The 16,146-nt window shown below is 49.8% G+C and overlaps 1 protein-coding gene across 7 annotated transcripts in view; it reads left to right on the forward strand.

Moving 5' to 3' along the window:
• Nucleotides 1-16,146, forward strand: part of PDE4DIP (phosphodiesterase 4D interacting protein) — a 1,984,767-nt gene that overhangs the window by 657,124 nt on the left and 1,311,497 nt on the right. The gene's annotated exons all lie outside the window — the stretch shown is intronic.

Genomic DNA, 16,146 nt, shown 5'->3' on the forward strand with positions numbered 1-16,146 from the left:
ACACTGTAGCTGTAAAAAGCCCTGCTTTTTACTGCTAGAACCGTTCTCGAACGTAACTAGAACTATCGAGCTTTAGCAAAAAGCTCGAGTTCTAGTTCGATCTAGAACAGCCCCCAAAATCACTCGAACCGCGAACTGGAGAACCGCGAACCGCAAACCGCGCTCAACTCTAGTGCTAACTGAACAATTAAACTGTTGGCCACTCATAGTCCAGTGACCCAGTTGTCCATATACTCAATCATTTAAATAAAAAGCATTTTATACACAACATTTTAAATAACTATATACATTCTAATAGGTATTTTTCTTTTTACTCTCTATACCTTGGAGGGGGCTGGCCCCGAGTGCTACGTTGGGACCTGCGTAGCCCTGGCATTTGTCCCTGACTGCTTGGAGTGTCTGCTACCTCAGTGCTACGGGTAGGCCTAACCCTGATAGGTATGCGTGATGATTGCCTACATGGTCTGAGAGTCGCCAAGGGTACGACAGGTTCACCACTGACAGGGGGTTGATTCTCCTGTTCCACTGCTGGCGTGTCATCTTGTGTTGGGGCGGACAGTTCCTTGGGTGGATCTGGAACCTCTTCTGTTTCTGGCTCGACCAATTGCGGGAACGTCAAGACTGGTACCACTATAGCATTATTTATTCGGGTCCAAGTTTTGGGGAATTTTCCAAGTATTGTTTGGATCATCTCTTCCTCTTTTTCTTGAATTTGGGGACTTTCTTGTACTTCCTCTACTTCCTTTTGGATTTTGCACCGTTCAGGGCACGCTTTCAGGCGGTCTCTAGAAACTGCTTGATAGGTCTTTCCTTCATCTTTGCTTATGAGACACACTTTACTGTTATCAAAATTGGAGGGAATAATGGTGTAGGGTTCATTCTCCCACTGATCATCTAATTTATGCGCCCTCCGCTTTTTCTTGAGGACCTGTTCTCCAGGTGCTAAGGGAGTTGCTGGGGCTTTTTGATTATAGTTCTGTTCTTGTCTCGTTCTTGCTTGGGACAGGCTCTTTTCTACGCATTCCTGGACTTTGCGGTACTGCTGTTGTCGCTCTGTATCCCAATCTTCTATCTCTTGAACCGCTTCATGTGACACAGTTCCCATCTCAAAGTCTACAGGTAACTTGCCAGGTCTTGCTCGCTTCAAGTAAGCAGGGCTGCAGTTGGTCGAGTTTACTGGGCTATGGTTATACAGGTCTACCAGATCTGGTAGCTTCTCTGGCCATTGGTTTCTTTCTTCCAGAGGTAGAGTCTTGAGCATATCAATAACCACATGGTTCATCTTCTCGCACAATCCATTGGTTTGGGGGTGGTACGGTGTTGTTCTGATTTTCCTACAGCCGTACATGTTACAGAACTCTTGAAACACTTCTGCCTCGAATGCAGGACCTTGATCAGTCAGTACCGTTTCCGGATAGCCGTGAGGTCGACAAAAGTATGCCTGAAATGCTCTAGCTGCTGTTCTGGCTGTCTGGTCTTTCACAGGCACTACTACCAGGAAACGAGAGTAATGGTCCACAATGGTGAGGGCGTAAACATAGCCTGACCGGCTTGGTGTTAACTTCATGTGGTCCAGGGCCAACCCCTCTCCTTCCACAGCTGCTGGGCTTCTTGTGGAGCGTCTGGACCGAGATGGGTCTCAGCTTGTGCTAGCTTTTCTTTGACCAATCGCACGGCCGGGTCACCGTTCTGTGTCTCTTCCCAATTATGGTGGAGTAATGGGTTGACCGAGACCTCGTGCTGGCTCGAGCGCTTCTCTCCTACAGCATGCTCACACTGGGAAACACCTTGGTGATGGAAAGCCGGTAACTCTATCTCTTCGAGTTCATCAAGGTCTTCTCCAGACTCGGGTAAGTGAGGCATTCTGGACAGCGCATCAGCATTGTTATTCTTCTTGCCAGCCCGGTACTTGATGGTAAAGTCAAAGTTAGACAGCCGGGCCATCCATCCCTGCTCCAACGCACCTAGCTTGGCTGTTGCCAGATGTGTCAACGGATTGTTGTCCATGAAGATGGTGAACTTGGCCGACGCCAGATAGTGCTTGAAGCGTTCAGTCACTGCCCAAACAATAGCGAGGAACTCCAGCTTGAAGTAACTGTAGTTTTCTGGATTCCTTTCTGTGGGACGAAGCTTCCTACTGGCGTAAGCTATCACCTTCTCTCTGCCTCCCTGCACCTGGGACAGAACTGCTCCCAGTCCCACGTTTCTGGCGTCTGTGTACAGTACAAACGGCTGGCTGTAGTCAGGGTAGGCCAGAATTTCTTCTCCCGTGAGAGCCCCTTTCAGCCGGACAAAAGATGTTTCTATTTGGCTGTTCCATTCAAAGGGAGGGCTTTGCTTCTTAGCCTTCTTTGGCTGGCCCACCAGGAGATCTTGAAGAGGCGCTGCTATCTTGGTGAAACCATCAATGAACCTTCGGTATTAGCCCACCAGCCCAAGGAACTGCCGCACCTCCTTTACCGTGGTGGGTCTTGGCCAGTCCTTGATTACGGTGACTTTCTCCGGATCAGGTGCCACACCTTCTGCGCTGACCACATGAACCAGATATTGTACCTTTGGCTTCAAGAGGTGACATTTGGACGGCTTTATCTTCAGGCCATACTCCGACAAGGACTCAAACACTTCTGCTAAGTGCCTCAGGTGGTCTTCGTAGGTCTTGGAGTAGACTATGACGTCATCCAGGTACAATAGCACGGTTTCAAAGTTGTGATGGCCCAAGCAGCACTCCATCAATCTCTGAAATGTCCCTGGGGCGTTGCAGAGCCCGAACGGCATACAATTGAACTCGCAGAGACCCATTGGTGTCGTGAATGCAGTCTTCTCCTTGTCCGCCTCTGCCACGGGAACCTGCCAATACCCACTGGTGAGATCCAGTGTGGAGAAATAATTAGCTGATTTTAAGGCTGTTAGTGACGCTTCTATTCTGGGTAGTGGATAAGTATCTATTTCCTGCTGCAGGGCAAGATGGGAGGAGGTGACGCTGGCGCAGAACGATGGAGGAAGAGAGGAAAGTGCGGTCACGAGGTTATGGGCGGCACTTGCTGAGGACACTCACAGCGCCGCCCATAACATCGTGCCTGCGCATACCGTCACCAGCGGTCACACGTGCACGCTGTGCACTGTCCCGCTACGGTAGCAGAGCGCATGCGCAGGACCTCAGGCGCCCAGGGGCGGCGTCTTCTTGAGGTTTGAAATTCTGCGTTCTGGGGGGGGCGTAAATCGGTAGGAGGACAGGCACAGACACCAGACAGACCGCCCACATGGAAAAATGAGAAAATTTACATACGAGCAGGTACTACTTTATAAAGTGTTTATTTTGGGCTAAAAGGGGCAAGAAAAACTACAGGAACCTTGCTAGAATGCAGCCCAGGAGCTGCAGAGGGGGAAACTTTTAGGTGGATAGCTAAATTTCTGATGACAGGTTCCCTTTAACCCCTTTTACCTGCCCAAAATCTAGGGGGTGTTTGCTGAAGACCCGCTCGTACTCCTGTACCACCCAGTAAACCCCATGCTTTTGGTGTGAGGGGGTGGAGTCGGTGCCCACATGTAATTTTTGGCACCAGTCCTCCAGCTGTCCCTTGGAGCCATTGTCTTCCGCCTGGTCGGACGGGATCAAGGGTTCCACTGCTTTGATGGTATTGTTACTGACAGTGTACAGTTTTGCTACAGTGGCATACCGGGGCAATTTGGCTTCCCACAATTCAGGACGCGGACGGGCACTCTTCCCTTGCAGACGTCTGCTACCCCTCTGGCTATCAGGACTCCAGGCCTACTTTCTGAATACACAGGTTCCACCAGGGCCTGGTAATCTTGACCCTTGAGGCCTATTGCTGCCCGACACCATATCAACATTTCACTTTTTGGGGGGATTGCAATGGGGAGAGGGTCACTTACCCTTACACTGTCAATTTCTCCTCCGGCCAGCTCTACCTGCTGCCTCCTCATCAGGGCTCTGATCTCCCTCTGTAGGGCACGCTGCTGCCCGGAGCTGGCACTTTCAGACGCCTGCTGCAACAAAATTATCACTTCGGCAAGACAATTTTCCATCACATTTGTACCAATGGTTAGCAGTGGGTTAGATTCTTTGCGATCAATATCTACAATTATCATCCCCTGACATGGCAATTCTACCCGCCCCACTTTAATGGTTACCTTTTTATACCTAATTTGAGACAAGGGCTGACCATTACTGGCCACAATTGTTAAATCATCATCTGGGCCATGGTCAATGTCTGAATCAGCCCAATATCTTTTGTACAGTCTATAAGGGACCCCGTATCCAGGAGGGCGTTCAAAGGGATCCCATCCAGCACAATAGGAAGGACCAGTCGTCCTCCCACATACTTGCTGCGACTAGGAGTTGAGCCGGGCTTCCTTACACCTGGGGGTTGGCTCCTGGCCCCAGGCTCGGCCCATTTAAAGGACAGTGTCTTGCAATGTGGCCCGCCTGGCTGCAGCGGCGGCAAATCGGTTGTCCACTTGAATCATACCGGTCTGTGTCTTTTCCTCGGGTCGGCGGAATCCTCCTTTGCCGCATCCACGAGACGTCATCTGGACTGGAGGCCAACTCGATTCTTGCAGGTGATGGGGTCACTTGTAGGGACTGCACTGTTTTTGCGAGGGCAGCCACTGTCTTGGTCAGCTCTTGGACCTGCTGTCTGAGCTCTGCAGTGGGATCTTTATCCAAGGTCTGCGCCTCAGCCCTTGCAGCGGCTCGTGTTTCAGGCACCACCCCTGGGCACGTGACAGCAAGAGGCCGGAGGGGTACTGTGTCATTCGGTGTAGATTCTATCAGTACCCGGATGGCCTGGTCCTTAAACTTTGCAAAGTCCAGAGCAGGGTTCTGCAGGACCATGATACGCAGCTGTGTCCTGTGGGCGTCTGACAGGAGCCCTTCTATGAACTGCTCAGTTAGGAGCTTGTCTTCTTCACGTACACTCTCTGGGTCCACCTGTTTAATTGCTCTCAGGGCCTCCTGCAAGTTTAAGGCATAGTCCCGTATGCTGTCTGTGGCCCGTTGTTTGCACCCAAAGAATCTCATTTTTATTTCTGCTGCGGTGCGGGTGTCAAAAGTACTCTTTAACTTAGCCAGTATCTGGGTCTCTGTCACTTTATCTGTGTCAGGCCAGGACTTCACGCTGGGCCGCGCCGGCTAGCTGCCCCATTAATATGCCCACCTTCTGGCTCTCAGTCAGAGGATACACTCTAAACAAGGTGTGCAGCCTTTCTCTGAAGTCGCTCAGGGTATGTGACTCCCCGGAGTACTGTGGCAGCCATTCTGCTCCCGGGATGTACGGCATTGTGATCGGCATTACCGGCGCTACAGCGGGGGCTGGGGCGACGGCGAGTGGAATAGCTTCGGCTGGTGCTGCGGTGTCTCGGGCTATGGCAGCCACCTGCTCTCCCTCTGAGTCGGACATCTTCCTCCCCCTTAGTGAACCTTACCAGGCTCCGTTCACTTTGGGTCGCGCTGGGTTAACGGCGCTCTGCTCTGATGGAGCCCTCCCTTCGCGCTCATTTTCAGGCACGCCCCCCCTTCTTCCGGCGCTCAGCGAGGCTAATGGCGGCGGCAGTTTTAAACAGTAACACAGTCTTTTAAGCACAGTTTCTGCAGGCGCACAGTACCTGGTGGGACCGGGCACGAAATCCTGTTCGTGACGCCAAAGTTGACTCGCCCACCCCAGGGCTATGGGACACCCGGTGCCAAGCCGGACTAGTCCGGGGTTTGTCAGTTGTGGCGGGGCCCGACTCTGTGACCCTGGTGGGTGTCAATTAAGATGGCTTCAGTGGGGTTGATTAAAGTTTGTATTTTCGTGACGCCACCTGTGGTTTGCGGCTATTAAGCCGCCGCTGCTGTATGAGGCCTCCGGGGCTGGTGGTATGGCAGCTCGGATGGTCCTGCTCCCCACAGGTGGAGCGGTGCCCCGGGGCAACAGTTGGTGCTCGTGAGAGTCTATGGTGTGATGTTGTGTGAATAATACGGTGCAGGGCCGACAGGCAGTGAAAGAAACAGGCACAAACAGTAGTCTCTTTACCTTCTCCTCTTTTACTTGGCAACAGTTTAGTCCTAGGAGACCGTCACAGGTGGTAGAGGGCTCCTGCCGGCCTGGAAGTAACTGAGGTATCTTTTTGGCCAGATGAGTATGAGGCCTACTCCTGTTCTTTCTTTACTGTTATAGGACCCTGCTCTCTGGCTTAGCAATGGCCCTCTTGCTGCTGGGACCGGTGGTACGTCCCTCTCCCTGTGTGGTAGGCTGTGCAGGCCCTCTCTGGTGCTTCTCTGCTGGAGTCCACACCGGGCCCTGGTGATGCAGCTGTACCTTCGGGCTGTTTATGGGCCAGGTGCTTGCAGCTCTCCTGCCCTTCGGATTCAGCTACCAGGGAGTATTTTAGGCCCTGGTGGCCACAGACTCCGATGTCCGAGTCTCTTCTGTGCCTCTCTGCTCTTCCTGCTTCACTGGGCCAAGCTATTCCAGCTCCAGGCCCCAGTCCGCAGGACAGCACTACTCTGCGTCTGCTTTCTCTGCTTTCTCTCTACAGACTGAACACTAACTCCTCCCTCAGGTCAGACTTACGGAATGCTCCCTGGAACTCCAGGTTCAGAGCTCCCCCTGCTGGCCTGAGGGAGAAACTGCGTTGGATGTTAAACTTACTGGCCAATAGACCTCCCAATTACCTCCAGGCTCAGCATTAACCCTTTGGAGGGGCAATGCTGTTGTGGTGACCAGGTCCTGGGGCGCACGCAACAGGAGCGTATCCGGTCAGTTACAGGAGCGTATCCGGTCAGTTACAGGAGCGTATCCGGTCAGTTACAGGAGCGTATCCGGTCAGTTCAAGGAGTGTATCTGGTCAGTTACAGGAGCATATCCGGTCAGTTACAGGATCGTATCCATTGATAGAATTTTCTTATACATAATAAACAGTAAGTTTCCATCTTAAAGGGAATCTGTCATCAGGTTTTAGGTATATCACACCTGACAGCAGCATAACAGGGGCAGAGACCCTGATTTCAGCGGTGTGACTTGTGACTGAGCTGTTTGTTGTCATCTTAATCAAATTACTTTTATCTGCTGCTGTTCTCTGAATGCTGAGCTCTGTGTAACCCCGACCCCACCACTGCTTGACATTTTGTCTACGTACAGTGTACACAGAAAGTCGCTATACAGAGCTCATGAATATGGAGGGCTACAAGGCAGCAGGTTTACCAGTCCTCTAGTGATAATCTCACTCTGATAAAACCGTGATTGTATTAAAGCTACACTAAGGGCTGGTTCACACTAAGCGACAGCGACAACGAGGTCGCTGTTACGTCACCATTTTCTGTGACGTAACAGCGACCTTGTAAGTCGCTGTTATGATCGCTGCTTAGCTGTCAAACACAGCAGCCGAAGCAGCGATCATAACCGCGAAAGCAGGGAGCCGCGCACACTGCTTAGCGCTGGCTCCTTGCTCTCCTAGCTACAGTACGCATCGGGTTAATTAACCCGATGTGTACTGCAGCTACATGTGCAGAGAGCCGGAGCCGGCAGCACAGGCAGCGTGAGAGCTGCGGAGGCTGGTAACTAAGATAAATATCGGGTAACCACCTTGGTTACCCGATGTTTACCCTGGTTACAGCTTACCACAGCTGCCAGATGCCGGCTCCTGCTCCCTGCTCGCTTCATTTTGTCGCTCTCTCGCTGTCACACACAGCGATCTGTGTGTCACAGCCGGAGAGCGCCTTTGAAAAAAACGAACCAGGGCTGTGTGTAACGAGCAGCGATCTCGCAGCAGGGGCCAGATCGCTGCTCAGTGTCACACACAGCGAGATCGCTAATGAGGTCACTGTTGCGTCACCAAAACTGTGCCGTAGCAGCGATTTCGGTAGCGATCTCGCTATGTGTGAAGCACCCCTAAGCAGCCAAACAAGTAACACGTCCCTGGAATCAGGGTCTCTGACTCTACATTTGCTGCTCTCAGATTAGGTGGCAAAAACCTGCAGCTGACAGATTCCCTTTAAAATTGCCACTACTTTGCATATACTTGTCCATCTTTAAAGTTTTGGAAATTTCCATGTAGCTAAGACAAAACACAACTAACTAGTCAAAATGTGGCCTTCACACTGTCATGCCTAAAAGAAATTCTTTAGAGACACAGCTGCAAACTGTAAAAATGTCAACTTACATGTGAAATTGTTTTAAACGGAATCTGTAGAAGGATCAACCGTACTAAAGCCACACCTGAGAGTAACTCGCATCACAAGGCACAGCCACGCACTCCCCTGACAGCAGCGAGTCAGCTGCATGTATTTCTATGCAACTGGACTGAGACCCTCCTCTCTGAAGAACGGCGGGTCCTGCCGGGTAATGCTATGTGATGCAATGCGAGTCACTCACAAGTACGACTCCAGCCTAAAGGGTCATTTTACACGCTGCGACATCGCTAACAATCTATTGTCAGGGTCACGGTGTTTGTGACGCACATCCGGTGTCGTTAGCGACATCGCAGCGTGTGACACCAAGCAGCGACCTTAAACGATTGCAAAAGAGTTAAAAATCTTTGGTCTGTAACACATCGTTCATTTACCAAAAATCGTAGTCTGGTCAGTAGCGAGGTTGTTCGTCATTCCTGCGGCACCACTCATCGCTATATGTGACACCGCAGGAACGACGATCATCTCCTTACCTGCCTCCACCGGCAATGCGGAAGGAAGGAGGTGGGCGGCATGTTCCAGCCGCTCATCTCTTCCCCTCCTCTGCTATTAGGCGGATGCTTAGTGACGCCGCAGTGATGTCGCTATGACGCCGAACGCACCTTCCCCTTGAAGGAGGGATTGTTCGGCGGTCACAGCAACGTCGCTAAAAAGGTATGTGCATGTGACGCTGCCGTAGCGATAATGTTCGCTACGGCAGCAATCACCAAATGTCGCACAAACGACGGGCGGGTGCTATCGCGCATGACATCGCTAGCGATGTCACAGCGTGTAAAGCACCCTTTAGACGTGTATATGGCCACAAAGTTCATAGGAAGCTGAATATAAAGATAACCTGATATCTGTGATCTGATGTCTTATTCTAGAGAAATCCATGTTTTTCTTATATGGAAATGAACTGTTCCAGGCTGATCTCCCTGAGCATCTGCCTAAAAAGATTATTTTTAATAAACTGTAATATTTGTTACCAGTGTGAGACATGTAACTAACACAGAAGAGGAGAATTTAACTTTTTTTTTTTATCTACAAACATTTGCTGCAGTTTTCACAGCTCTGCTGTATTGTAACAGTGTCTGCCTGTGACATGGAAGCTGAGAGGAACCTGCAGATGTGTCAGTTAGGCCTAAGACACACGGCATGAAAATCGGAGAGAGTGGAATGCGATAAAACATTGCATTCCACTCGGACCAATATTAGCCTATGTGCCAGCACCCATGAGTGATCCTAATCGGACTGAGAAAATAGTCACAGATTGCTGCAGGTGCAATGCGATCCTTTTTTCTCTCGCACCTATTCAAGTCTATGGGGCAAGAGAAAAATCGCACTGCACTCACAGTACACCGGTGTACTGCGAGTGCAGGACGAGAATGGCAGTAGCCAGCAATGAAGGAGAGAGGGAGAGAAATCCCTCCCGTCCCTCCTCAGAGCCAGGCCGCCCTCCTCAGTTGTGGTCCGATCGGACCTCAGTCGCAGTGACACTCGCATGACACTCAGCTCCCACTGTGCTGCCAGCGTGAGCCGAGTGTCATGCGAGGATAGCAGAAGTCACCCATGTGGCTCCGGCCTTATAACTACACACAGCTGTGCTGTATTGTAACACTGTCTGTCTGTGAGATTATAGCTGACAGGAACCTGCAGGTGTCAGTTATAAGCACACACATCTCTGCAGTGAGGTCACAGTAGACTGGTAACTCCCTATACTATATACAATAATCTCTGGAGGCAGATTCTCAGGGAGATCAGCCTGCAGCCGCTCATTTACATATAAGAAAAACATGGCTTTCTCTAGAATAAGACATCAGATCACAGATATCAGGGTATCGTTTTATTTACCATTATTTTTCAGACTATAAGATGAACTTTTTTTCCCAAAAATTTTGAGGGAAAGTGAGGGTGCAACTTATAGTCCGATGGCTGCAGGGAAGGGGGGTGGTGGTGGAACGGGTCATCAGCGGCAGGAACAGGCTGTTGCAGCACCTACCGTGACCACGTGGGCCCGCTCATTAGCATCATTTCATATGCACTGCATCCCGACGGCCATCATCTCACAACCCTGAAGCTGGCGCTGAGAGGAGGGCGGGTTGATGGGTGGGGGTGCACGCATACTAAACAGCCGGCCCGCGTGATCATCCCTGTCTCCTACAGCCTGGAATGATCATGTGTGGCTATATTCACTGCCCCCCGTGTATCATCATCAGCGCGGGTGGCAGTGAATAAGTATCCTCACCGGTCACCATTCCCTGCAGCATCGCAATGTCCTCCTGTCTGCCGGCCTGCTGATGTGTGTGGCTCCACACAGGTCAACGGCGCTGCTGCTGGCACAGACAGGAAGACGAGCGATGCTGCGTGGAGCGAGGAAAGGGGAGTATACAGCGGGAGTCCTCCACTTGTGACTACATATCCGGCCGTAGCTGAAGTGAGCGCGAGATCAGTGGTGACGTCAGTCAAGTGATGTGCGGTGACAGCTGAAGTCCCTGCTGATCCCGCGCTGCTCACTTCACTTGCAGCCTGACCCTCGCAGAGAGCGGTCGTGCTCTATAGCCGCTCTCTGTGATTTTCAGTTGTAGCAGAGCTGGATGCGTCGTGGGACCTCGTGTGGATTACTCGGACCTGGAGGGGTGTTTTAGGGGTTAATAAAGTAGTGAAAGAGGGGGCTTTATTTGTGTTTTATTTCAAATAAAGAATTTTTTGGGTGATTGTGTACTGCCCCAGGGCAATGGGGTACTCGGTCCCGGGCCGTATATTTACGGGGACAGTTCACTGAGTGTCCGTTGCCCGGTTCCGTGACCCTGGGGGTCGCTTGAAGGGGGTTATGTACAGGGGAATATTTATAGAGTTTGAATCATGACGCCACTTGCAGGTTGCGGTTATGGGGATGGAACCTCTGCTGCACAGTTTCTCACTGCTGGGGCTGGTGTTAGTGGCAGCCTGGATGTTGGGCCCTCCGCAAGTAGGGCCGGGGCCTCGGGGGTAGGTGAGGGAGTTAGGCGCGGAAAGAATGTAGGCCACACAAGGGGTTACAGTGTAACTGGGTTCTTTACTCACAGCAGGTTGATAGCTGGTACTCGCAGGAAGGCTGGTCCTCACCACTGGTCCTCTTAGTCCCAGTGCCGGTTTGGTGACCTGGTGGCTTCTTTGCACCCTTCTCTAGATGGTGGGTCCCCGTGGCTTGGAGCGTCTGGGGGGTCCCCTCCTGGCAGTCTCTCAGTCTTTAGTCCGTACGGTGGCAGTTTGAACCCTGTTGGGTCGGTGTTCCGTTCCGGTCCCTGGTTCTCCCATCACTGCTGGTGCCCCGGACTTTACGGTCGGTGAGATCCTGGATGGTCCCTTCCCTGTGCAGATTTTATCAGGTCTGCCTGGAGTGTTTGCCTGACCTAGGGCTCTGTACCCCGTCGGTGCTATGTTTCCGGGTGTACTCCATCGTACTCCACCGGCAACCACATGCCTGGGCCTTCCGGTCACCGTCATACACTCCCATCAGTACGGTTAGTTCCGTCTCATCTCATTTCCACTTACTGACTCTACTGACTGTCTGACCCCTCCTGCCTGGTTGTCGTCTAGTGGCCTGGATCGGCTTCACCCCTAGGTGGCCATCCATTGGGTCCAACTCTAGTCTGTCACTAGTCCTTGGGAATGGGGAAAATACTGCGATTATATATGTGTTTTGCTGTTACCGGCAGTGGTCTTCTGGGTTCCTGGTTGTAGCCGCTGGATCTTTGACAGGATGCAGTACCTTGTAGCTCCTGATGGGTTCAGGGGCGCTACAATTGTTTTTATTTACTTTCACTTACAGCTTAGTGATGGGGGAGTGTCTCATAGATGCCTGCCATAACTAAGCTTGGACTTTGTGGCAGCTATGGGCTGCTGCCATTAACTCCTTATTACCCCGATTGCCACCGCATCAGAGCAATTGGAATGAGCCGGGTAGAGTCCAGGGACTGTCACATCTAATGGATACTGCAATTCTGGCCGGCTGCTGGCTGATATTTTTAGGCTTGAGGGGCTCCCAATAACGTGGATCTCCCCAGCCTGAATATACCAGCCTTCAGCTCTGAGACTTTATCTTGGCTGGTTATCAAAATTGGGGCGGACCGCACCTCGTTGGGTTTTTTGTTTTTTTTTTTCAATTATTTATTTATTTAATTTACTATATGATATAGACCTGGCCACCGGCATCTGTGATTGGCTGTAGTCAGACAGCTGTCACTCAGCATGGGGGCGGGTCTGCCTGCAATCAATCACAGCCACCGGTGAGCAGGGAAGGAGTAAATATGTTATGAGCCTAATGAGTGTCCGGCTCCAGAAGATGAAAGAGCTGCCGCGGCAGCAGTGTGACAGCCGCCCGGTGATTGGTGAATATGTAGCGCTTGCTCCTACCCCTTTGCGCCCGATTCTGGTCCCCATTGACTTTATATAGGGAGCAATTTCTGGCCAAATACCAGCCCTCCGAAACTCAGGGACAAAACGCAAAAAGAATTGATATGCTGCATCTTTGTGGTCACCACAAAGACGCAGCCAAAAATAACTGCAAGGTGCAGACAGCAAAAATGAAATCTCATAGACTTTGCTGAGGAAGGAAATTCATGCAGTTTTGAGACCAAAACTGCACCCAAAAAAACGTGCAAAAACGCGGCAAAAAACGCAGCGTGCGCACATAGCGCACATAAACGTTTATGGTTTTATGTGATGGAAGACATATATAAAAGGATTGGGATATTATACAAGGCAGGAGGATCATTACCAGGATGAGGTACCTTAGTAGAGAATTTGGGGACATTACCCCCATAACAGTGTCTGCAGCAGATCCTCGCCCCATGACAGTGGCTCGTCACTACATTTTTTTGCTTAAAATTTTATTTTCTTACTTTCCACCTCTAAAACCAGGGTGCGTCTTATGGTCCGGTGCGTCTTATGGTCCGAAAAATGTGGTAGCTTCCTATGACCTGTGTAGCCATATACACATCTTAGGAGTGCTGATCCGTCTGACGGATTCCCTTTAACCTCTTTGTTATTTTCCAATTTCCCCAGTTCTGCCTGTACTCCCAGTGTATGACACCCCTAGTTCATCCGTACATGACAAACATGCAGGGATGAACACCCTTCTTTATTTAGCAGCAGCCATGGGTGGTTGTTTCTTTTTTTTCTGGCACATTTGAGGTACTATGGGAAGCACGGTACATATGTTCTTTTAGATGTCATTACCGTCACCATTCTGTGTTTTCCTTAAAAATGCCACTGACCTGACGAGCAAAAAAAAAAAATAAAAGTAATGTAAATAGCTCATTATTTTGATATTTTGATATTTATTTAAAGTAACTTCTGTTCACATGTTCTAAGATGAATAAGAGATAAACTGCCAAATTTATTAAGACTGACATTGTACACGCGAGTCTTAAAAAGTAAAGACCCCGTTACACGCAACGACGTATTAACGATAAGTCGTCGGGGTCACGGAATTCGTGACGCACATCCGGCCTCGTTAGTGTCATTTTTGCGTGTGACACCTACGAGCGACCGCTAACGATCACAAATACTCACCTAATCGTTGATCGTTAACACGTCGTTCATTTTCAAAATGTCGTTGCTCGTGCTGGACGCAGGTTGTTGGTCGTTCCTGAGGCAGCACACATTGCTACGTGTGACACCCCGGGAATGACGAACAACAGCGTTCCTGCGTCCTCCGGCAACGAGGTGGGCGTGTTGTTCATGCGACTGGTCTCCACCCCTCCGCTTCTATTGGTGGCCAGCTGTGTGACATCGCTGTGACAGCACATGAACCGCCCCTTTAAAAAAAAGGTTGTTCACCGTCCACTGCGACGTCTCTAGGAAGGTAAGTACGTTTGACCGGTCCTAGCGATATTGTGCGCCACGGGCAGCGATTTGCCCGTGACACACAAACGACGGGGGCAGGGTGCGATCGCTAGCGATGTTGCAGCGTGTAAAGCAGCCTTTACTCTTTACTCAAGGGTTAACCATGTTTTAATTTTTATTTCAGAAGTTAATAGTACACATAAAAATATGAGATTTTGTAATAGCTCTTATTGGAGAAATCTGCTTCTTTTTCAGTTTGAGTACAATCTGTATTCAGTGAAGACAGATTGCTACATCACTGAGGTAGATGTTAGCTGCTGCTGATAGGATTATTTGTAGATGGAAGAGGGTAGCAGAGAGGAGACAGAGCCCCCATTCTTCTTTCCCTCCATATAGACTCTTATCAGTACTGTAACAATCCGTCTTCACTGAATATAGATTTTACCTAAATTGAGAATTTTGAAAATGAAACATTAATCCTGGCAGAGTAAAAAACGGGTTTCTTCAATATGATATATTACAAAGTTTATTTTCATGTGTACTATAAAATTCTGAAATAAAAATTAAAATGACGGCTGCTCTTTAATGATGGGTTATCTGAAGTAAGGGGTACTTTGCAAACTACAACATCGCAAGCCGATGCTGCGATGCTGAGCGCGATAGTCCCCGCCCCCGTCGCAGCTGCGATATCATTGTGATAGCTGCTGTAGCGAATATTATTGCTAGGCAGCTTCACATGCACTTACCTGCCCTGCGACGTCGCTCTGGCCGGCGAACCGCCTCCTTACTAAGGGGGCGGGTCGTGCGGCGTCACTGCGTCATCACACGGCAGGCGGCCAATAGGAGTGGAGGGGCAGAGATGAGCGGGATGTAAATATCCCGCCCACTTCCTTCCTTCCGCATAGCCGACGGGAGCCGCGGTGACGCCGGTAGGAGATGTTCCTCGCTCCTGCGACTTGACACACAGCGATGTGTACTGCCGCAGGAGCGAGGAGCAACATCGGACCGTCGCAGCAGCGTAATTATGGAATTCGCCGACGCTACACCGATGATACGATTATGACGATTTTGAGCTCGTTAATCGTATCATCTAGGATTTACACACTACGATGTCGAGAGCGACGCAGGAAGTGCGTCACTTTCGACATGACCCCACCGACATTGCACCTGCGATGTAGTAGTGTGCAAAGTACCCCTAAGAAGCACCTTAGTTATTAAGGGGCAACTTAATGAATTAAATGCATCTTATACGGTAACTGTTGTGTATCTCCGTTCGCCTTCGCAAGGAATGTTACTCTAATCATTACCTGGTATCCCACAACTTTTCATGAATTTGTCAAGTAGGCTTTGCTACACCCCATCCTGCCCCAACTGTGCCCATTGTGGCAGAGCTGGATGAAACATATGGATATTTTTGTGCAATTTCATGTTGTGCAAAAATGTTACAACATTTGAAAACTGGTGAAGAAACCTTCATGAAATAGGTCCAAAGTTGTGAAAAATATAATCCAGAATGCAAAAATTGGTTTAAAGCAATCTGACCATGAAATGGTTAATGAGGTCTCTTTGTGTCATCTGGATTTTCTCTTAGCCTAACGAGATCAATGTAATTAAATTACATTATTGCCCTGAATTGCTTTTAAAGCACTGCTAATAGATTTTCCTGGAAAAACAGCTGGAGAAAAGGGATGATTATATAGATTAGTCTTTAGATTTAAGACATATCCAGAATTAGAAGTTTGTAAAATAGAGGAAAATGTAAAGGGTTGTCCACTATAACATTGATGGCCTATCTTTAGGGATAAGTCATCAATGTCTAATTGGGTCCAAAACCCGGAACCCCCGCCGATCAGCTGTGGCCAGAAATGCTCAGCTCTGGAGCTGCTCCATGCTCTGATAGTGGCCATGGCTAGGTACTGAACATTCTCCTCCTATTCAAATCAATAGGAGACGGATGGGCAGTGCCCGGCTGTGGCCACTATCAGAAGACTGCTCTGGAACTGAGCATTTTTAGCCACCTGCTGCTTTCGCCACTGGCACCTAGAACAGCTTATCAGTGGGAGTGCTGCGTCTTGGTCGATCAGAAATTGGTGACCTATCCTAAAGAAAGACCATTAATATTAAAGTAATGAACAACCTCTTTA

Source organism: Anomaloglossus baeobatrachus, chromosome 8, assembly GCF_048569485.1.
Source record: "Anomaloglossus baeobatrachus isolate aAnoBae1 chromosome 8, aAnoBae1.hap1, whole genome shotgun sequence".
NCBI lineage: Eukaryota > Metazoa > Chordata > Amphibia > Anura > Aromobatidae > Anomaloglossus > Anomaloglossus baeobatrachus.